The sequence below is a fragment of the Lissotriton helveticus genome, chromosome 11 (genome assembly GCF_964261635.1).
Source record: "Lissotriton helveticus chromosome 11, aLisHel1.1, whole genome shotgun sequence".
Taxonomy (NCBI): domain Eukaryota; kingdom Metazoa; phylum Chordata; class Amphibia; order Caudata; family Salamandridae; genus Lissotriton; species Lissotriton helveticus.
In genome coordinates, this window is record NC_136072.1 from 664,818,750 (window position 1) to 664,841,452 (window position 22,703).

The 22,703-nt window shown below is 44.6% G+C and overlaps 1 protein-coding gene across 4 annotated transcripts in view; it reads right to left on the minus strand.

The window, feature by feature from the left end:
- LOC144791749 (disintegrin and metalloproteinase domain-containing protein 28-like) overlaps positions 1 to 22,703 on the minus strand; it is a 3,662,699-nt gene that overhangs the window by 1,210,247 nt on the left and 2,429,749 nt on the right. The gene's annotated exons all lie outside the window — the stretch shown is intronic.

Consider the following 22,703-nt stretch of genomic DNA (forward strand, 5'->3'; position numbering starts at 1 on the left):
TTGTAGAGGAGTTGCGAGATCCTTGACCCCACTTCCATATGCTACGCAGACAATATATATATTTCTGTTTCCTTACAATCACAGCTGCCTGTTATATCTGTTTTGGATGTTCCTGTATCTACGTCTGTTTTTTGACAGCTTTAGCTGGGGCACCCCCACTCCTTCTTTGTCGTTGCCATCTTTGGCAACTGTGACTCTCAGTGCATCTAATTTCTCGACTCCTGCTGCCTCTGTTCTCTCTCTTACGGTGCAAACACTAGCTAGGATTGTACCTGTAACTTCAGTTGTTTCTCCTTCCATGGTTTTTCATCCTCCGACACCTTTGAATGTTGAGACACGCCAGTGCGCTGTTTTGAGGATAGAGATTGGATGAAATTCGAGGAGCAAATAGGCCCGTTATTGCGATCTGGTGTGGGGGAAGAAGAGAAAGAAGTAATAGCTGACCAGGCTGCACAGTGGGTTTGTAATGTGATCTATATTGTGGAGGTTGTTTGGAAAGTCATACGAGATTTTAAACATTTTATACAGCAGCATGCCCTTAAAGCATATGTCTCCTACATTAATTAGTCCTTGGCAACAACACATTGCGACAGAAGCGCCTCAAATGTTATTTGATATTAGAGATTGTGTGTATGCTAGTGACTTGGAGCCAGGCCAAGTCTTTGGGAGTGTTACAACATTAGTTGCTCACAGGGGTAAATTACATGAGAGGAGCCCTACTCAGATATCTCAGTTTCTGATGCGGGAGGTCCATCCTATACATCACCCAGAAATACCTGAGATAACGGACCAGCATGGTAATGTTCCTGGACCGGCTGGGGTGGCTCGTTTTCAGGGTTTAATCTCCATGGAAAAGAAGTGAGGTTCTAGCCCTTAAGGCTCATTTGCCTGATCCTTGGAAGAATCCCACCACTTATTATAAAAAATTGACTGGCTGCCTCTTCTACTGTAATGACTCTTGCTGATATTGCAATGTTCTTTGGTCTTATCATTCCAGTTGATGTTTGGAGACAGGTTCATACTCAAGACCATATCGCGGAGTTGGGTGGTACATGGGATGTGATTAAGGGATGGGATCAGAAAAGGAAACCAGGTGAAAAACCCCAAGCCTAGATACTTGCTTTGCTAGGTCGCATTATTACATATACGCATTCCCTTATTTTACCCAAGAATGTAAGTTTGGATAAGTTGGCAGCTAGTTGACAGAAGAAGGATGAAAGTGTATCAGATTTTTTTAGTCGGTTTGAAGATACGTTTTAGGACTATAGTGGGATGTCTATTGAAGGAGGAGTTTGGTTGTTTGTCGACAGATTTGTTTCTAATCTTCTACCTGAAATTGCGAATTGTTTGCAGGCATCTGAGAGTACTTAGTTCACTTCTCCTCCCCCCTCTGTTATTTTGAATGTGGCTCAGTACTATGAACATTGAGATCTGGAGGAAAAGGATAGGAATGATAAGAAACACAAAGATTTAAAGACGAAGGTGTTGTTACGGCAAGCGTTTGGGTAAAATAGTAGGGGACGGGAGGCCCTTTTAGACAGCTTCCACGTACCAGTACCCAGCCTTTGACGATGCCTTTAGGGCCAAGTCTGTGTGCCTATTGTAAGGAGGAAGGTCATTGGCGTAGCTTTTACAGAAAGTTGCAGCCCCTAGAGGACACAGTTCTGGTGGGAGAGGTCCAGGGACAGAGAGAGCTTAGAAAGTTACGGTCTCACACGGTCAATAATATTTACTTTGATGACACTTAACATGGCCAATATTATCATGATTATTACGATATGGATGAGGTGACAGGTATGTCCTATAGCAAGGACAGCCAGGGACAGAGAAAGGGACCAGTTCAGATACCTTTAGATCATCATGGTCCTTAAGTCAAAGTGGATTTGCAAGGCTTGACCAAGGAATTTTTGGTAGACAAAAGTTCAACAAAGAGTTCTGTCACTCGACATTTGGTCCCTGCTCATGAAACGTACATAATGTATCTTTATGCTTGTTGATTTCAGTCCCTCTGTAGCACTCCCAGCGACTGGGCAGATTGGCTCTGCTCTGAGTGCATATTAATAAACAGTTATTGGATTGTATTCTCTACTGTCTGACCGACTCCTTATTTAGTATGGGAGGCTGAGTGGTAGTCATTAGTGACCCGGTTGACCCTAATCGGGCCACTTCCTTCAGTTTGCACCCAAACAGGGACTCCTACGGGTGAATGATACATCCCATTTTCGCCATCGGAGAAGAGACCGAGGACATCGTCAGGTCAGGCTGACGGCTTAGGGATCTCTGCACAAGGAGTATTATTTGCTCGGAGCTGCACCTTCTGTTCTGCCGGATGGTGCTTTGCCCAGTGGTCATCTCGGCTTGAGTCTTGAATGGCGAAACTCTTGGATCTGACCATTTGGTCTGAAGAGTCGGCAGTGGAGAATTGGTCAGTTTGTGCTACTCATCATATCAGGTGAGTTTGTTTTGGTTCTTTGTGGATATGGTACCATTGTTTGATCTTGGTACGGTCTGAGGACCGTTTTTGATAAAAGTAGTTTCAACTACGTTGCTAAGTAAAAATAACAAACTTGTTTTTCCTTTTGAAATGCCTAGTTTCAGTAAAATCTTGTATTCATGTTGCCGTTGTTGTTTTGCAGATGCTCGATTGGAAGAAGCTCAACTAGCGCCTCCTGAAGGCAGCCCTAATTTTGATATATATGTGAAGCACGGTCTTTGCCCTATTATGTTTAGTACAAAATGGCACAAATATACAAGGGACAATGCTGAGTTGCAGTGGCCGTTGAGGGGCACTTTTGATGAACAGGAGCATTTATGTAAGAAAAGGAGTAGACAGTCCATGTTAGACTCCCTCAGAACTTGGCAGAAGGAGGCTTGTCAGTGACAGATGGAGAGAGATGCACGGAAAGGGAAAATGCAAACACTGACATAGAAGGCTGTGGCATATGATAGAGAAAAATATAAACAAAACAGGGAGTGACCCCACTAGCCAAGAGACAGGGTACCACTGGTAAGTATTAAGAGAAAACTCTCTTGGATAAGCGGCCACTGCAAGAGTCTGGAATTGAATGTGAAGATAGGAGATTTCAGTTACATATTGGTAAGTCTTATTTGATCAAATAAGAAGATGATACCTTTGTAGAGGAGTTGCGAGATCCTTGACCCCACTTCCATATGCTACGCAGACAATATATATATTTCTGTTTCCTTACAATCACAGCTGCCTGTTATATCTGTTTTGGATGTTCCTGTATCTACGTCTGTTTTTTGACAGCTTTAGCTGGGGCACCCCCACTCCTTCTTTGTCGTTGCCATCTTTGGCAACTGTGACTCTCAGTGCATCTAATTTCTCGACTCCTGCTGCCTCTGTTCTCTCTCTTACGGTGCAAACACTAGCTAGGATTGTACCTGTAACTTCAGTTGTTTCTCCTTCCATGGTTTTTCATCCTCCGACACCTTTGAATGTTGAGACACGCCAGTACTCACGACAGAACTCTTCAACAAAGAGTTCTGTCACTCGACATTTGGTCCCTGGGGTAGCCCTGTCTGGCCACAATAATGTTTTGGTAGGTATTTCAGGTGTAACGGTTGTAAGCCCCATTTCCAGCCCACTTGCATTGGCCGTTGGTCCTTTTCCTGTGGAGTCTCCATTTTTGTTGATATCCAACTGTGGTGAGAATTCCATGGGTTTGGATTTGTTGAACAAATGTTATGCTACAATCCATTGCTCTCCAGCGGGTGTCTAAATCACCATGGCTCCGGATGTGAGTACTAAACAGTGTTTGTCTCAGGATGCAACCCTTCCGGCTGAATTTGATGATGTCCCACCCACTCTATGAGCCACAGGTGACACAGAAGTAGGACTATTCATAGACCACCAGTTTCTAAATGAGTCAAAGAGAATGTTGTTTTACCTCGTACTCCTCAGTATACAATACCAGAGGCAGGAGCAAGGACTCTTATTCAAGTTATTCAAGATTTGACGCAAAAGGGAGTAGTTGAGGAAACCTCTGGCAATATTTGTAATACTCCTATTCTTCTTATTCTCAAAAGGGCACCCTCAAGGTCCTCTGAGGACACTGATTATGTTTATCGTTTTATGATTGATCTGCGCAAGGTTAATAACATAGTGGTTCCACAGTTCCCTGTGGTTCGTGATATTATTGCGCTTTAGCTGATTATTTCTTCTACCGCAAACTTTTTTCTGCTATTGATTTAAAAAATGCTTTCTTTAGTATTCCTATCCACTCAGACAGTAGATATTTATTTGGGTTCACAGTGGCTGGTAGAGGCTTTAGATTCTGTCTCACTCCTACCAGGCTATTCAGAGAGTCCTAGGGTCTACAGTCAAGCATTAAAAGGCCAGTTGGATTCCTTGTCGCTTCCCTCAGGTAATGTAATGGTGCAGTTTGTTGATGATCTCCTCATAGTTTCCGATATGGAACAGGGTTGTAGAGATAGTACTGGTAAATTATTGTTGCATTTGGCCTATCATGGACATTAGGTTTCCCTTTCTAAATGTCAGTATTTTTGACAGGAGGTCATCTACTTACGTCACCTACTGTCGAAAGAGGGTAGGAAGTTGACCCCTGAGCACATCAGTACCATTGTTAAAATGCCCATTCCACAAACTCAAAAAGATGTACTCGCTTTTATAGGTATTACTTCCTACAGTCACCAGTGGATACCAAACTATTTATTAGTCATCAAACCTTTGCTTGCATTAACAGCGAAAGAAGAGCATGAGCCTTTGCCTTAGAAGCCCAAATGTTGAGCAATTGAAAACTGCACTTTTTTCGGCTCTAGTGCTTGGTACACCTAATTATGGCAAGCCGTTTGTGCTTTATGTCCATGAAATGGCTGGTTGCGTGCTTTCTGTCCTAACACAAAAATTTAGGGATAAGCAACGGTGGTGTGCTTATTTCTCTGCTGTGCTTGATTAAGTCGCGAGGTCCCTCCAGAGTGTCTAAGAGTGGTTACGGCTGTGGCCACTTCAATCAGATAATCGGCTGCACTTGTGCTTGATACTGACCTCACAGTTATGGTACCCCATGTTGTGGATACACTTTTCAATAAGACAAAGACACAGCAACTCACCAGTGCAAGTCTTACTGGCTATGAATTGACATTGTTTGATAAACACGTTACGATTAAAAGATGTGCTACTCTGAATCCAGCCACGTTACTACCCCGCTCTTCTAAGAATGATGCAGTTGATGAGGATGATTGTATCTACCGGACAGAAGAAGAGACAAAGGGCCGGGTAGATCTGACTGATGTTCCCTTATCTGACCCTCAAGGAGAACTATATGTTGATGGCTCTTCTTTTTAATTACCAGATGGCACTACGACTGCAGCTTACGATATCACTACGTTGTGCACGGTAATAGAGATATCATGGGTCCCCTATCAGTCGGCTCAAGCTGCTGAGCTTGCTGCTCCTATTCGAGCTTGCGAATTGAGCACAGGGCTAGTTGTCAACATCTATACTGACAGCCAGTATGCCTTTGGGGTCACGCATAATTTTGTCCGACTCTGGGCAGGTAGAGAGGGTTCCTTACTTCTCATGACACCAAGATTCAACATAGGCACTTCATATTGAGGCTTTTGTCCCTTTAATGCTCCCAGAAAATTGGCTGTAATTAAGTGTAGCGCCCACAGGAAGGTTACTGATGACATGGGTAGCCATTTGTCAAGGGGTGGGATCACGTCTGTGACCATCTACTCTAACGGTACTGTCCTGATTCAGGCAAATACCAAGAACCTAGAGGCTTTCAACTCCCTCTTCCCCACAATCCGCTCCGCTCTTCCTCACATGCCTCGTTCCTTCCCGACCCAGCTCCCACCAACAGATAACCAACCCCAACAGGGAATACAAACTGTCCCCGCCTTACCCCACACCTCCTCCTCCCGCCCCCCTGAGTCACCCCCCACTCCTGCACCTACACAAAGAATGTTCTCCAACTCTCAAAGGAACGGCAAACCCAACTTCCTAATTTGATCCTTCCTCCTTAACTACTTAAACCAGCTCAGCCGCCATCGTCCCCTAATCACACTAGTACTCACCCAGATCTCAGAAGATTGATTTCAAGCCATGACCCAACGCACCCCGCTCCCAGGGTACTAAAAGGGGACAACATGTTCTACACAAGTAGTAATAGCCATCTCATCGTAAACACAACCTTGACTACACAGGTCCACCCTCCCCATGATGCCCTCACCCCTGCCCACAACACCATGGCGCAGAGTCTCGCTTCACTTGAAAACCAGCTAGAAGCTATTTCCCAGGGCTTGAGTGAAATCCTCACCAATCTCGACAAGGGCCGAAGGACCCTACAATCCCCCCCAGGGCACCCTTTCCATTCAACTCCAACCAACACCAGCGCCCCACTAGGCCTATAGCAACCCCCGTGACACAGGTACAGAAACCCCCAAGAATGGATAAGGAGGACTTGTCACAAAACCCCCTAGGAAACACAGCCCGCGTCACTAGGGCTCAAAGTCGCTCAAATACCGACATCGAGCCCTTCTCCTCTAGACCTACTAGGACAGAAGCCGCGATGTCTGACAAAGAAGCGGCCGATCTAGCCTCTTCATACAACACACCCCCCTTTGACTCCCCAAAATCCAAGATCCAAGTGATCACGGGTTTCAGAAGAGACCCTCCATGCACAAAACTCCCCAGATCGCCTTTCCTCACCTCCCTTCCTAGGGCGCCCAAGGAAGAGAACCCTAGCAAAAAAGAGCTTTACACCAACTGCATGCTCATGAACTGCAGATCGGCATCCAAGCATGCAACCGAACTAACATAAGCCATTTTCTCGCATGACGTTGACATTGCGTTCATCACGGAGACCTAGCTCAATGAGCTTTCCTCACTATGCTTAGACATGCTTGTGCCCCCAGTTTTTTCCATTATTAACAAAAACAGAAAAGACCAACAAGGGGGTGGGGTAGCCATTATCCATAAAGACAACATCACCATCATGGAAAAAGACTCATGTAAGTACAACACCTTTGAATGTCTTACCAAAAACATAAAGACCAAAAATAATGGAACACTTCTCTGTCATCTTCTCTATCACCCACCAGGCAACACCTCGGCATTTGGGGAACAACTATTAGACCAGATTGCTCACTGTGCTCTCGGAGACTCCAACAACCTAATTCTTTGTGATCTTAACCCGCGATGGAATGAAACACATAACCCGCTAATTCAAACGCTATCTAATCTTCTCTGTGACAATAATTTAACCCAAAATTGCACAGAGGAGACGCACTCCGAAGCAGCTACCTTAGATGCCATCATCGCCCAACAAGACGCAATCTCGATTGAATACGTACTTCCTGTGGTCTGGTCGGACCACTACATGATCCTATTCCATATCAACCAACAAATTCTTTCTCAACCACCTTTGCAAGACCCCCCCAAATGGGTTAGAAACCTCTCCCAGATTCACATGGAAGTCCTCGAAGAAAGGAAAGCTCGCTCCTTCCCTGCTCCAACCACCACCTCTCCACTAACGAACTCACTGCGCGGTACAACTCTAACTTGGTGACTATGCTGGACCAACTTGCTCCTCGAAAGTTGAAAAAAAGCAAAGCCATTCCGTCCAGGTCTTGGTTCAACGCTGACTCTAATTCCTAAAGGAGAATCCTATGAGCCAAAGAAAGAAGATGGAGGAAGAACCCTACCACCTCTCTCCAGGAGCAACTCAAAACAGTCCGCAGGAAATACAAAAGTCACATTAAAACCAAGAAATCCTCGTTTTTCTCCGGCCTGCGCAGGGCAGTGCAACAAATAGACCCGGAGAGCTCTATAGCATCATCAGGCAACAAACCTCCAAGCCTGTGACCTCCTCAATACAGGCATCTAATGAACTCTGTGACAACTTCACCAACTTCTTTAACGACAAGATTACTAAGATTGAACACTCACTGGACACCATCATCACTCAACCCACTAAGAGCACCACGCCCGGGGCGGTCGTTGTCGTTCCTTGCCCCTCCTCCAATACTTGGCTAAGCTTCCGCCCCATTCAGGAACATGAGATAAGCACGCTGATCTTCACCTCCAAACCCTCTTCTCAAGTCCTTGACCCCATTCCACCCCTACTAACCAAAAAGCTGAAGCACTCCCGGGCACCGCTTTGGTGCATGATAATAAACAGCTCCATGAAAAATGGAGAGGAGCCAGACTGCCTTAAAGTAGGTCAAGTCACACCCCTGATGAAAAAACCCACCTTGACACAACGGATTTGAATAACTTTAGACCTGTATCTAACCTTGCCCTTCTGTCCAAAATCCTTGAAAAGTGCGTACTCCAACAGCCCGGGAAGCGTCTGCAGTCCTACGTGAAGGCTCCCTCTGACGACCAAGCCCATTGTTGGCGCGTCAATCCTTTAACGGGGAGATTGTTCCCTTTCAGTAATCCCGCCTGCACACTGAAGTCAATTTTGACAATTTGCCGAGTGTTCGAGAACCAACTGTTCTTTCACGGGTCACTACTGCAGCCCTCATCGTGTACCGGCCGGTACCCACTGCGTGGCTCTCGCCCATCGCGGCTATCATGGCTAGGAATAATTAGGCTTTATTCAGTCCTGATGATGATCCCTGTAATTGTGTAATGGGATCGAAACGCCGTCGACAATTACTACACCATATACTGTCTTGCGTATTAATCGCTATAACTCAAGTAATGGTGTGAATGCGAATTCTGTTATTGCTATATGCACAGAAACATAATAGCTTTTTGCCTAAAAAATCTTTTCTACTCTCTATCCACTCTGCTAACCATGACAATTTGTAAACATTTGGGTACAGGCTTGTGCCCTCCTCCAAGAAATTGTTGAAGGTATTTTACAAAAACTGTGTTGAAAATTAAATATCAGACCTCTGCCCGGCTGGGCAAGTCAACTGAGAATATAGTATCCATTGTGTCTATATTTATCCTTTGTGTATACTCATTCCTTGCATAGGACCACTGTTGTTTTCACCCCCAACAGCGAACCCAACACCTGGATAACATCAACCTCTTGGACTCCCACCAATCTGGCTTCAGAAAAGGCTGTAGCACAGAAACCGCGATCCTCAACATCATCGACGATATACACAATTCACTAGACTCTGACCAATGCTGCCTCCTCATTCTCCTTGACCTATCGGCAGCATTCAACACAGTAGACCACAAACTCCTCATTATGGCTCTCCAAGAAAAAGCCGTTCTTGGTGAGGAAAATTAAAAACTTTGCTTCTGACTCTCAACCTGTCAACAAGGGAGTCTCTCAAGGCTCAGTGCTCTCCCCGCAACTCTTTAACATCTACATGGAACGTCTCACCAAATTACTCAGAGCAGCCAACATCCATTTCCATCTTTATGCAGACGATACTCAGATATATCTGGAAACCACCTCCCTCAGTGACATTCAAAGACTCAATGATGTACTGAGAGATGTCCAACACTGGCTGTCATCGAATCACCTTAATCTAAACCCCGACAGATTAGAGATACTTCTCATTTCAAACAAGGAGGAGAACCTTCAAATTTTTGAATGGCTAAAGGCCGTGGAGGCGCTGAACGGGAATCTCACCCTAGCTGACTCTGCCAAATCACTAAGCATCACACTAGACCCGAAACTAAACATGACCAGACACATCAAGAATTCGGCCAAGAGCGCTTTCCTTAACCTTAAACCACTGAACAAAATAAAGCCTTTCATTCCGCCCAGTGATCTCAAACAGGCCACTCAAACACTGGTACTGTCAAGACTGGACTATGGGAACACAGTCCTCTCAGGAATTGCAAAGTCACACCTAGCTCCCATCAAAACAACTCTGAATGCGGCAGCCAGAATGGTCACCGGAATCAAGAAATTGGACCACATCTCCCCTGCACTCACAGAACTTAAGTGGCACCCAGTTGAAATGCGGACCAGCTTCAGAACGACCTGCCTCACTCATAAAGCCCTACATAATGGCAAACCTGAATGCCTGGCGGCCAAACTCAAAAAAGCCGGTCTGGCCAGGAAACTCAGAAGCTCAAACTCCCTCCTTCTCATCCCGCCAAAAAAGCAAAAATTAAAACTGCGGCTCGATCCTTCGCTGGAAGTGCGTCCAAAATCTGGAACTCCATTCCCCCTCAGAACAATTTCCTCTTTTGCAAAATTCAAAAACCAACTCAAAATCCTGTTCCTCAATCGTGCCCTAGGGAGTCGATAGTAGCACTCGGAGTCGGGAAACAGACACCCCGCACTGCTACAACATCATGTCCTCGAGACTACGAAACAGATGTTCCCATGAATCCAAAGCAGACCCCTCAACAACGTCCTCCAATGTTTTTTGTCGTTCTCTTGTATCGTTTGTTGTGAATCTCAGCAATGTATCTTCTTTAAAGCGCTCTGATATCCTCGGGTCAGGCCAGCGCTATATAAACTTCTAAAATAAAAAAATAAAAAAAGATTAAATGCTTTTGCAGGCCAGACAGCTAAGGAAACGTCCTAAACAAAGATGAAACATATGTTTGTAGCAGGTCCAGCTTGGTGGGTCCCTGAAGTTGGAATATTTGAGAATACCCTATAAAGTGTAAAAGAGATACAAAGTGAAGCCTCAATGGAAGAATTATCAGAATGGCAGGAAGGAACAGCACAGTTAAATAAGGAAGGATGTTGAATTGTTAAATCAGGGAAGCAGAGATGGATGTTGCCGGGTGCATATGTTCTCCCAGTGGTGACTATTGCACATGGACCAGCTCATATCAGTGCCAAAGGCATTTGTCAATTGTTAGACCGAGTATGGCAGAATGACAATATCTCCAAGACAGCTGCGCATTTGGTAAAATATTGAATTGTTTGCATAATGCATAATCCTGGGAAGGACACCCCTACACCACCTAGTAATTTCGTACCACCCACTTTTTCGTTTGAAGTCTTTCAAATGGACTATCTTGTATTGGAGAGACACAATAATCTGGAAGTATGTTCTGGTGGTTGTATGTGCAGTCAGTAAATGGGTTGAGGCTTATCCCACTAAGGATAATACAGCTTGCCCTGAGTTATCTGGAGTGACAATGGAAGTCATTTTGATGCAAAAGTGATTCAACTGATTTGTGAGGGTCTTCATGTGAAGCAGAAATTCCATGCTGTTAATCAATCACAGCGGTACAAAAGGGGGTGGTGATGGACGGAGCATCTAAACCAATCAAACCCTCACACCCAGTCAACAGATCTGGGTTTAATCCATCACCGTTCTTTAGCCCACTCTGCCACCCCAATTCAGACATGGCCATATGCAAATCAGTCTGACCCTGTGCCTCATGGGAACAGTCCAGCCCTGTGAGGGTTTCTTTAGCTCTACCCTATGATCAGTGGACTCAGAGTGCGAGCAGGTGCCTCAGTTTGTCCCATTCAGTGATGCCCAGCTAACGTGGACGCAGATGGACAAAGAAAATGCAGATGTGTTGATCAAGGCTGTTCCTTAGGAAATACAAGCTATCCAAGAGCCTTTAGTCACTGATCGCAAAGTGCCTGGGACTGCCAGGTACAATGTGTGCCCTTGTCTGAGGGAATTTGCATCTAAGGAGAAAAAGATTAGGGGTGGACTGTGTAAGATAGGTTGCACTAAATTTGTACGGAATTAGTTGAGATTGGTGAGGGATTTCTTCATACTTCATTTCAGTTGTTTGAACATTAGATAGGGAAGATCGAAGTATACCCTGAAGGTATATCATCCTGATCAACATGGGATACAAGCTTATGACAGAGTAAGCTCCACCGCCAGTGCTCAAGAGTGCCAACGTATTGATGGACAATAGGAGCTCTGACGGACACTGGGAACTTGTATATTTCTTTTGCATTACAACCCTTTTTATCATTTGTTATTCGTCCTTTTGGTAGAATGGTTGCTGAGGAAGAGCAGACAGTGAATCTTGTAGCCCAGCATAATATGGCGTGGACCCACAAAAGGCGAATATTATGAGTTGCTTTTGTGATGTTGTTGTTAATAATATTGTGTGGAGGGTCATGAGTTTTGGAAAGTGGTCAGGATGTACCTTCACACACTAAGAGTAAAGTTATTACTCCGACAAGAAATAAAAGGACAGCCCCGAGTAATGTGTTTCTAGACACACACAAGAGATTCTTTGGAGAAGAGGCAGCTTGTTATCACCTGTAAATTATACCTATACTCGTCCACCTCAATTAACAGAAGTGAAGGGAGTTTTTGGTTTTGGTTATCCAGGCCCCTGTTTATAATATAGAAAGCCACTGGGGCTGGGTTATCCAGGGTGGGATAAAAACATATATTGCGACAATTTCTACATGGCAGAACAGAATGTCACTCTGGCGGATTAGCATTATAAGGAATTGATAGTTACCTGGGAGGCTGGTTATTATCCTGCTTGTTACCCTATCATGAATACTACAGACACTTCTTTGTATATCAAATGTTCTGGAATAGGTCTGGATAAAAATACAATGTCCTGGGGAATGACAAAGATCTGAGTACGTTTGGAATGAACACCAGATATGCTGCAGTAGATTATGAAGGACCGATTTATTCACACCCGGGGTTTTACTTTTTGTCTAATGGTACTTATTCTAACATTCATAATGGTACAGATGATGTCGCTCTTCGGATGGTGTTGCCCTTAGGTGTGCCCTGTAAATAAAATACGCCTAATATCTGTTGAGATAAGAGTAACCCTGGGCGTTAAAATCCACTCCGCTCGCAGAGTTTGTGGATTTTTTGCAACTCGGCTTTCCGCATAGAATGCAGAGTTACCGAAAACTCTACGCTCCGCAGCGTAGCAGAGTTTATTTCTTGTTTGCGCTTTAATAATGCATGCAGTAACGACTTACCTGGATCCCTGCGTTCGCTGATGAGATTTCTTATCCGTTTGCGTGCGCCATGAGATTTTGGTAGCTGGCCATGCGATCCCACGATCGCGAACACGTCATACAGATGAACCATCGGACATCCGGCGAAAGTTCGACGAAGCTCGCGATGCTGTACATGCAGAAATTGCATTTTGGAGAAGAATATCTCTTGAGCAGCATAAAACCTTCTCACTAACAAGTGTGACCACCTCACACTAAGTTATATATTATATTTGTTTGTTTGTACTAGTGGTAATTGAACCACAAAAATAAATGCAACATTTTACTGATGTTCTTCTGGCTTCTTTGCTTTTAGATGCACAAAAGACTGAGGAGGAGGTGTCATCATCATCCGTTGTACTGCCAGACAGAAGTCCTGCTGCACTTGATGTCACGTGACATGTGACCACAGACATCTCTGCAACTTGTGCAACTGCGTCCTGCTGACATCTGAAGAAGATGGCCCCAAACAAAGGTACCAGGTCCTCCAGTACCAAGAAAATTGCCAGTGAGAAGAAGGAACAGAAGAAGGAAGAAGTGGCACTTACCAAGACTGGTGTGCCACCCAATATGCTTTTAGGGAAACAAAAAGTTAATCCTGCAGCAGCAGTGTCCGGGGAGCAAGCTGGGAGCAGCACCTCCACATCAGTGGACTCATCCTACCAACCTAGGCCCATGAGTGTCGCAGAGGCAGCCGGTCTAATTGCATAAACGCCAAAGAGCAGTGATGATGAAATTGACTTATCCTTATCGCAAAGTAGTACCAAATCAACGCAGGAGGCAACTCAGCAGATAAGTGGGCAACAACAGCCGCAATAACAGCCGCAACAGCAGCCGCAACCACCGCCCACAATAGTGGTTGTTCCTCCCGAAGTAGGAGCAGTTCAATTTAGCTTCCTGCAGAGGAAATAGAGCGAGCCACTCTTTCAGAAGATCCATTGTCTTCCAGATCCCCAGCAAGGAAAAGGAGGGTTAGTCCATCAACTTCTTCTTCAAGCCCCCCTTCTGATGATCTTGATGCCACTTGGAAGCCACCAGCTCAGTCTGAGAGTATGGCACACCACGCAGCAAGGCTATGGAAAGGGAAGCCTTAGAGTTATGGAGGTAGATGTAGAACTGGAGGATGATGACGAGCCAGGCATCATGTACATCACTCCCACCCAAGTGGAGATGGAGACCGACATTATTACCCCATTTCCAAGTTGCTGTGAGGGATGTGGCATGGATACCACCAACACAGGTAAAACCAAAATGACCTCCAGCATCCATATTTGCATTTGAAAAGACCCGGCAGAGATCTACATCCAGCACAACCACCACCTCAGTAGGTAGTGTTACTGGCACGGCACAGAGTCAAATTCCAGGTACACCCCCAGTTCATCCGGAATTGTAAGTGGCCCCTCCAGCAGTGCAAGAAAGTTCACCTCCCCAGTTTGGGACTTCTTTTCAGTTAGCAGTAAGAAGGAGAACGTTGCTTCATGCTCAATTTGTCAACATGGTGTTAGTCGGGGTGAGCTTGGTACAAACTATGGTACAGGGGTTTAAATAACCCATCTGAATAAACACCACTTGATCCAGTGGGAGGCGCATCTTAGAGGCCACAAAAGTGCACACATTGCTGTTGGTGGGGATGAAGAAGCAGAAGAAGATTTGATCACGGTGGAAGGTGAACAAGAGGGAGACATTTTCTCTGGTACACAAAGTAGCCCTGATACCAGCAGTGCAGAGGTACTGTCCACATCCATATCAGCCTCAGCAACATCTGAGTGGCACCGTAGTAAGAGTCAGGCTGAGAAACCAAGGCAACAGAGTACCGCAATGAGAAAAAGTGCGTCATTGAGCCTAACTGGGTTCAAGAAGTCACCTGCATCAGCAGCACCAGAAAGGAAAAGAATCCAGACTACCATTGTCAAAATATTTAGGTCGGAGGGACAGTACGATCGCAACCACCCAACGGCACCTTTGTACATTGCGAAGCTGGCGAAAATGTAAGCGCTGGACTTTTTCCCTTTTTCTTTTGTGGAAGGGGTGGGTTTTCTGGAATTTGTGACAGCCATCTGCCCAAAATGGAAGGTTCCCAACCAGTCCTATTTCGCCACAATTGCTGTTTCAGCACTGCATCACGACGTGCTGGAATTGCTTGGACAAGCTTTGCAGCAGAGTGCTGTTCACAATATCCACCTGACAACAGACATGTGGACCAGTTGCCAAGCCACTGATTACATGTGCATCACTGCACACTGGATCTCTTTTGTGGGGGTTAGAGAAAATATGGGTGTTGCTGACACTGCTGAGATTTTTAATGCCACTCGTAAGCATGCAACTGTAGCCATGTTCACCATGGACAAATCTCATACTGCTGAACACATTTTGGAAGAGTTTAACAGCAAGGTCTTTGAATGGCTGCACCCAAGAGGGCCTAAAATTGGTTTTGTTTCCATGGACAATGGGTGTAATATAGTTAAGGCCATGCACACTGGTGGCTATTTCATGGTCCTGTGTTTAGCACACTGCATCAACATCATTGTTCAAGACTTTCTGAAAAAAAAGACTGAGTCAGCAACTTACTGACCACCTGCAGGAGAATATGCACACATTTCTGCCATTCTTTTTAAGCCCGGAAGCTACTGAGGATCATTCAACGTGAGCATAGAATGCCAGTCAAATCACACATCCAGGAGGTGCCAACACGCTGGAACTCAACTTATTACATGCTTGTTCATCTGTTTGATCAGTACAGACCAATCAATGACTATGTCATGCAAAGACTAGGGGATGCTTGTGCTACTGTGAAAGGCATGACCGTTGAGATGGACCAATAGAGGCTAGTTAAATGCCTGACAGAGATGCTACTTCCTTTCGAGCTTTTCACACGTGAAGTCAGCAAGGAGGACTGTACTATGGGCCAAGCTATCCCATTGTTGCACATGCTAGAGGAACAGATGAAGGCAGTGTCTGAATCGTACAAAGGTGTGGCGAGCTTAGCCCTTCGCTTAGCTACACGAGTGCAAACTAGCATTGTGTCTGAAAAACATTACATCTTTGCCACAATTCTGGATCCACGGTACAAATCAGCACTGAACACAAAGACATTCATTCCTTTTTCAGAAGTGGATTTTGCCCAGTACAAAACTAGGATAGCTAAGGCAGCCAGTGACTTAGGATATGAAGGGCTGTTAATTAAATGCTCACTACTCCAACCCAAAACAAGTACTGAAGCAGGGAATCTGGTGTTAAGGTCAACTTCAGAGCCAGAGGGCAGCACATTTGGCTCACAGCATTCATCAACAACAGCAAAGACAGGATCATCAGCTCCAGTAAAATCGGCACAGGATTGGTATCTACAGCAAGGGCTTGTTAGGTCCAGGCTGATGCTAAGGCAAAAGAGGCCCAGCACAGCGGAGCACCCCTGAGCATTGTGCAAATGGTCCAGGCCTATCTGGATGACCCAACAGAGGTCTTCATTGATCAAAATCCATTGGTGTATTGGTATGGGAAAATACGCCACTGGCCAGTGCTCAGGAGGCTGGCAATAAACTATTCTGGCTGGCCCTGTCGCAAGTGTCTCTTCTGAGTACATTTTCAGTGCGGCTGGTACCATTTTTACAGTGAAAAGAACCAGTCTCTCACCCAAAAACGTGGAGAGGTTAACCATGATCAAAATTAATCAGCACTTTATACCACCGAATTACAAAATATGTGAATCACAGTAGGAAGATGAGACCAGCGACTTAGGTGATAGAAGTAGTATGTTAGATGATTACCTACTTCTGGTTGAAGCACTAGAGTTTGAGGACAAGCTATACTTCCCTGACAACTAGGCTTTCAAATTGTTACTTTCTTAATTCCTTATTTACTCTTATTATTTGTGTGTGTCTCTGTCTTTCTGGTTCGAATCACAACAAATCCATCACCACCGACTTCTCTTTTTATTGCCATATTGGAGTTGCAGCTGTGTGTATTAAAGTCCACTCCTCCGAGTCCTGCTCCATCTTCCTCCTGACTCACCCTAAATCCATTTCCCTCAAACCAGATGATTGGATGGAGAATAGAATAGTACAAGAAATGTTGCCTCGTTGAGTCCCTCCAAAAGAAGTGGAACATGATGACTATAGCTATCCACCTTTTCAAGCCGAGAGAGACTGCCCCTTTACTTAAGATGAGAAGCAACAGGTAATGAATGGAATGCATTGGACGCTGACTCTGAGTGATTGGTGTTTGTGGTATTGTTGTTTGTTGTGCATGGAGTGAAGCTAAAGTGTTATTGTATTTAATCTATACACTAAAAGTGACTCAAGTCAATGTTTCCCTTCTTGTTGTTCAATAACAAAATTGTACTTCTACTGCAGGCCGATCCATTGCATTTTTGAATATGGAATCTGGACTCACTCGGTACACTGCAGACTGAGTTGGACAATACCTTCATGATTACCACAGTGACATGGCATCTTCGCTGTCAGTCAGTAGGATGGGAGGTGATTGTAGGAATAACATTTTTCATGAGTGGCATAAAAGGTAAACAAGTCAAGAACAACTACAGCAGACCTACATGTCTGTGTAGTGGTAGAGTAGAGTCACAAGTCTCACGGCTGTAGTAGTGGTATGACTGAAAGCTGTGCATTGATTTAGTTACTTACTTTGGTAAATGCTATGTTGCTGTACATGTGTGCTTTGTCTGGCTCACTCAAAATCTAAGCTAAGTGGAGGTTGGGTGGGCACCGTGGGCCTGCTCTGTCCTGTTGCTGTTGTAGGTTAATGCTGGAAACAGACAACAGAGTAGACATGATTTAGCCCTGCCCGCTGTGAAAGTCTTTGCACTCCTCCGTAATTTATGCTTTTTTTTCCTCCTTGATTTTTCAATATCCCTTTTGTTTTTCTATCCACACATACAGGCCAGCCTTTACCCTGTGCTAAACAGAAAAAAACAACTCACACTCACCTACCAATCCACCAGGCAGGCAGTGACACCCAAGATTGATGGACCCAGCGTCCATGGGAGGGAGGACCAAGAGGAATGCCGAGATGCAGCTCCCCAATTTGACCAGGATCATACAGTAACTTTAGTATCATCATCTTTTAAATAATTTGATTCATTTTTTCTCTTCAATCACTGTTGGTATTGTTGCTCTTTGTTTATTGATCCCTACAGCTATTTATTAATTTTCTTTGCTATCTTTAAAATAAAGCCCGGTACAACAGAATATAAAATGTATGTCATTTGGGTTTCTCACTATGAGGGCAGACAGTCAAAGCAAATAGGATAATAATAATTAATAATATACTGCTGCCCGGTACTGTCTACTAGTTTAGTTATTAAGTATTACTTATCATTAACCATCAGGTCATCATCATGCATGCATTTCTTTTTTCTCCCTTAAAAGATTTATGAATATGATGGTCGTCTGCCAAAATTGTGTGCTTGTGTGTTATTGTTGTCCATGTGTACTATTTGTCTTTGTTAAACCTTTCCCTCAAATACCCCTTTCCAACCAGTCATCAAACCCTAACCCTCTTCTCCCGGGCTGTGTGATTTATATTGAGGAGTGACTAAATTAAATTTACACCAATAATTGATCACACACTTGCTGGGGTGGATGTGGTGAAAGCAACACTAATTCAATTTGAAGATATGGCGAGGATATTCTTCTTCTTCTTCTGCTTGCCCACCCATGCTCAGTATATTTGTAAGTAAATTTTTTATCCAAAGGAACATAATCAATCATAATTAATTGCCGGCATCAAATGGATTCATATTACTGCTTTTACAGCACTAAAGGTTACACTTGTGTCGAGTGACTCGACACAACTACAGTTTGTAACTTGTTGTTGTACTAGGCTATCCCCGCCACCATTATGTTTTATTTTACTTTAGCATTGCTAATCAGCATTATTATGGTTTATTGTTTGGCAGTATTCTTGTGTACTGTACTGTACTTCGTTCTACTACTCCTTCCAGAGTCTCTTTCAGGCAACTGACTGTCTCATTTTCTTTTTTTGCAAATGCTACTGCCAGTGTCTATTACTACCACCACAACCATGGCATCTTGGAAAACCGAAGCATCATCACCATGCTGCCATCGCTGTGCCTAAGTTTAAACATCAATCACAGGTAAGAAAAGAAGTTTGGGGAGGCATAATTAATAATGGAACATATTCATTAATTCACACACCCACACCCTTGAGACCAGTTGCAAAATGCATTAGACTAGGAGGAGAGACTAATAGTACTAGTAGGACAAGTCACTCAGTGAGGTAACTGCATCTATCTGTTTGTGTGTTTCAAAAAACCGGCAGATTTTTTAAATCAAACACTGGCTGCGACCCTGCAGCAGCAAAGGAAACCGTGTGACATAAAAGTGTATCCCCCCTACAAAACACCATATGTAAAGTTTAAGTATAAATATAATTTAATCCTCTAACAAAAATAAACTATGCAAAAAATAATCCCACACCACCTGACCCACCACTCTCCCCAACCCCAACCAATGTCCAAAAATTACAGTCCAACCAATGTCCGTTCAAAAATTAAATTGTCCATAGATATAATCCCAATATTTCCCCAGCGTGAGCCCAATGCCCACCCACCAAAGAAAGGAATAAAAAAGGGGCAATCCAACGGGATCTCTCTATCGGCGGGCTCGCATTCACCGGTTAACCGCCAGGACCTTCTGCATTAGTTCTTTACCTGCTCCTCTAGGGGCGCCATTTGGAGGAGCATGCAGCGCTTAAAAGATTGACAATTGCATCCACAGAGGGGCAGCAGTTTTTGATGAAGTACGGCGGGCAGCTGCCAGACTGTGGCACTTTGCCACTTGAGGGGCCTGGCTGGCGCCCGAGGCATTGGAGGAGGATGCAGCTGCTGCCACCTCCTCCTCCTCCTCCTCTGCCAGAACCACCAGCCGCCGGTATTCTGTACAGATGGCCTCCAGCTTTTGGCATCGGGCTATGGCTGCCAACTCCTTCCTGTCCAGTTTAGATGATTTTGGTTTAGAAGGAGTAGCTATTTATAGTAATCATAGTGGCACAGTAGCACTAGCAAGCAGAGAACATAACATGTGTGGTGTCTATCCTCCCACTTCCTCGGCCTCTAACATTTGTGGAAGTTTCAGGCATTATACTAGCACTATGAACTCACTCGAGTTCACCAGTCTTCTTCTTCTCTCTTGTTTAGCTAAATTAAGTAACCTGTTGTAGCCGGTATGCCAGATTGCACCCAAGACACATACTCGTTGTGACGCAGGCTCACTTTAGTTTTATTTACTACTGTCTGACATGTGGGGAAGCTGACTACTACACAATCATCTTATTTTTCTATTATGGGTGGCACTGGCCAAACTCTGTTACAACAAGGGCAACTTCTCAATTTCACTTTCATCCTGCCCTGACTACTATACTACAACAAGGCAGATGATATCTGATCCAAATGATCATTACTTCTATATGGGACGATAAGAGGTACTTTGTTTTGATTGATTGTGTAACCATGCAGCCGATAGGCCACCCATGGCAGGCTGACATAGTAAAAAATAAATGTACATAGGTAGGGAGTGGGACTCGGAGTTGGAGGGAGGTGCTAGATAACAACATACATACACAATATATATGCTGTGCTTGCAAACTACTGTGAGTCAAGGGAGTATTCTGAAAATACAACGTCTATTCTCCTTGGCTTTGCTACTCTGGCACGGTTTCTTTTTCTTTTACACTCTCTTCAAAGACTCTTCATCCAGTGACAGTCTCCACCTATGCTATCTATGATGAAAACCGCCCACGCATCCCTCCATTCAAAGTAAACATGTCTATCATTCTTTTTAATCTCTCAACAAACCTTAGTTTGTTTCACCAACAACAAACATTTTCTTTTATACAACCACCCATGCGTCCTTCCTTCTTTGCTTGCCTTTGAGTGTGACCCATGAAACACCCCAGAGGATTCTTGCTATCCACCCATACAGTTTCACCCATCCAGGCAGGCATGTTTTCTTTCACTTTCCACCCATCCTTCAACCACCCATGCATTTGATTCCTATGGGGAACAGCCTTTACAACGCGGGCATTACCACGCGCTGTCATTACTACGATGCTTTTACAACGCAAGTCGTTTCAACGACTTGCGCTGGAGGGCGCTGTTGGACAAGGAATAGTTTAATTTTCTATTCCAACACCTTCCCTACTGTAACATGGGCTGGAGTTGGAATAGAAAATTAAACTATTACACTATCCAGCGCTTACAGCGCAAGTCGTTGTAATGGCACGCATGGTAATAGCCTGCGTTGTGCTGACATACAACCGATTCCTATCAGCCACCTATGCATGTACCCCATGCATCCTTCTCTGCAAATCATATATATTACATCTAGTCCATCCTTCCTCCTTCCATTCTGCTTTCCCTTTTCGTTCAACCCATCCATCAAGGTCATCTGATCTGACTCTTAGTCTTCTCCATAAAACTTTCACATCTAAATTGAAGTCAGATAGAGGGGGCCATTAGTTATTCAACTACTCCCGCCGCTAAAGGTATTGCTCTAATGCTTAGGAAAGGGTGTCTTTTTCAACCATTGTTCACAACAACTTAGTCTCTCTCAACTTACACAACACCCTTGCAGCGAGCGTGTAACTATTGTCAATAAGTAAGGAATATAAGTATAACTTACCAATGCCTGCCACTGCTGCTGGCTCACCCACCCCTGTGGCAACTGCCGCATCCACTGCTCCCTCCTGGCTGGCATCGCCTGCCCCGCTGCTGGCCCCCGGAACTGGTGGTCATGGTCGGTACACGTAGAAAAAACATTACACATTTTTTAGATGCCATATACACCTCCCCCTATTTTTCACTAGCAAGATTAAATAAAAAGTTAAAATACATACATATACCACATACATCGCTACAAATCAGGTACTAGAGTAGAGTAAACACTACTAGTAGTAGTATGTCCTATCCTATCAAAAATAGTAAAATATCTGGTTGAGCATTTTGTTGGTGGAAATTGTCGAAAAGCCTCTCAAGATTCAGAAGACTAGAAGAGACCAACCCAAAGGCTGGACTCAGTGGCTAGAGCTATTGGTGAATCTGAGTTTTAATAAAACGTTTTAAACAAAGAGTGGCCAACTGGGCAAGCTTAGCCGGTCCCAGCACCGCTAGGGTGGCGGGCAGACTGGAGTCCACCCGCCATCCTAATAGACCCCTAAGCAACTAAACTACCTATCCACCACTATCCTAGTGACAGGAAGACAAAGGAAGGACTAGAGTCTCTCTAGCATTACCTAACTTAAGTTCTCTAAAGTAAACTCTTACATAATCAGCCCAAGCGAGCACAAAGTAAAGTTGAAAACAACAAGTAAGATTAGTAGCGCCGAGCACCTGTGTCTAGAAGAATAACAATCACAGAAGATTCTTAAACTTAATTCACCTACAATGTAAGCAGCAGCATTCTTGCTATTTGGAAACAACTATATTTGCAATAACAGTAACACAGTCTAGAGAACACACAATACAACTGGTATTAGCGACTCACCAAGCCTCACGACCCCGACGCCTAGCAGGTCCAGCAGGTCCTGCTCCCGGTCCAACACATCTGACCACCGGTGGGTCAGCTGGTAATGGATATGCCGGACCCCAGAGCAGTGAAACAGTCCCTAGCGCACCCTTGCCCACCAGCGGTGACGCTCCTGGGTAGTGTAACCCGAGCCAGGCCTGTTGCCAAGGTCAATGGGAGTTGGCGCTGCACAAAAAAAACAAGGGCGGCCACCTCCGCCTCGCCGAAAGGGGACCGGGCCTGCACCCCTGGTGGGCACAGTCTGCCACAAGGCAGGAGGCTCTTTGGCACTGGCGCC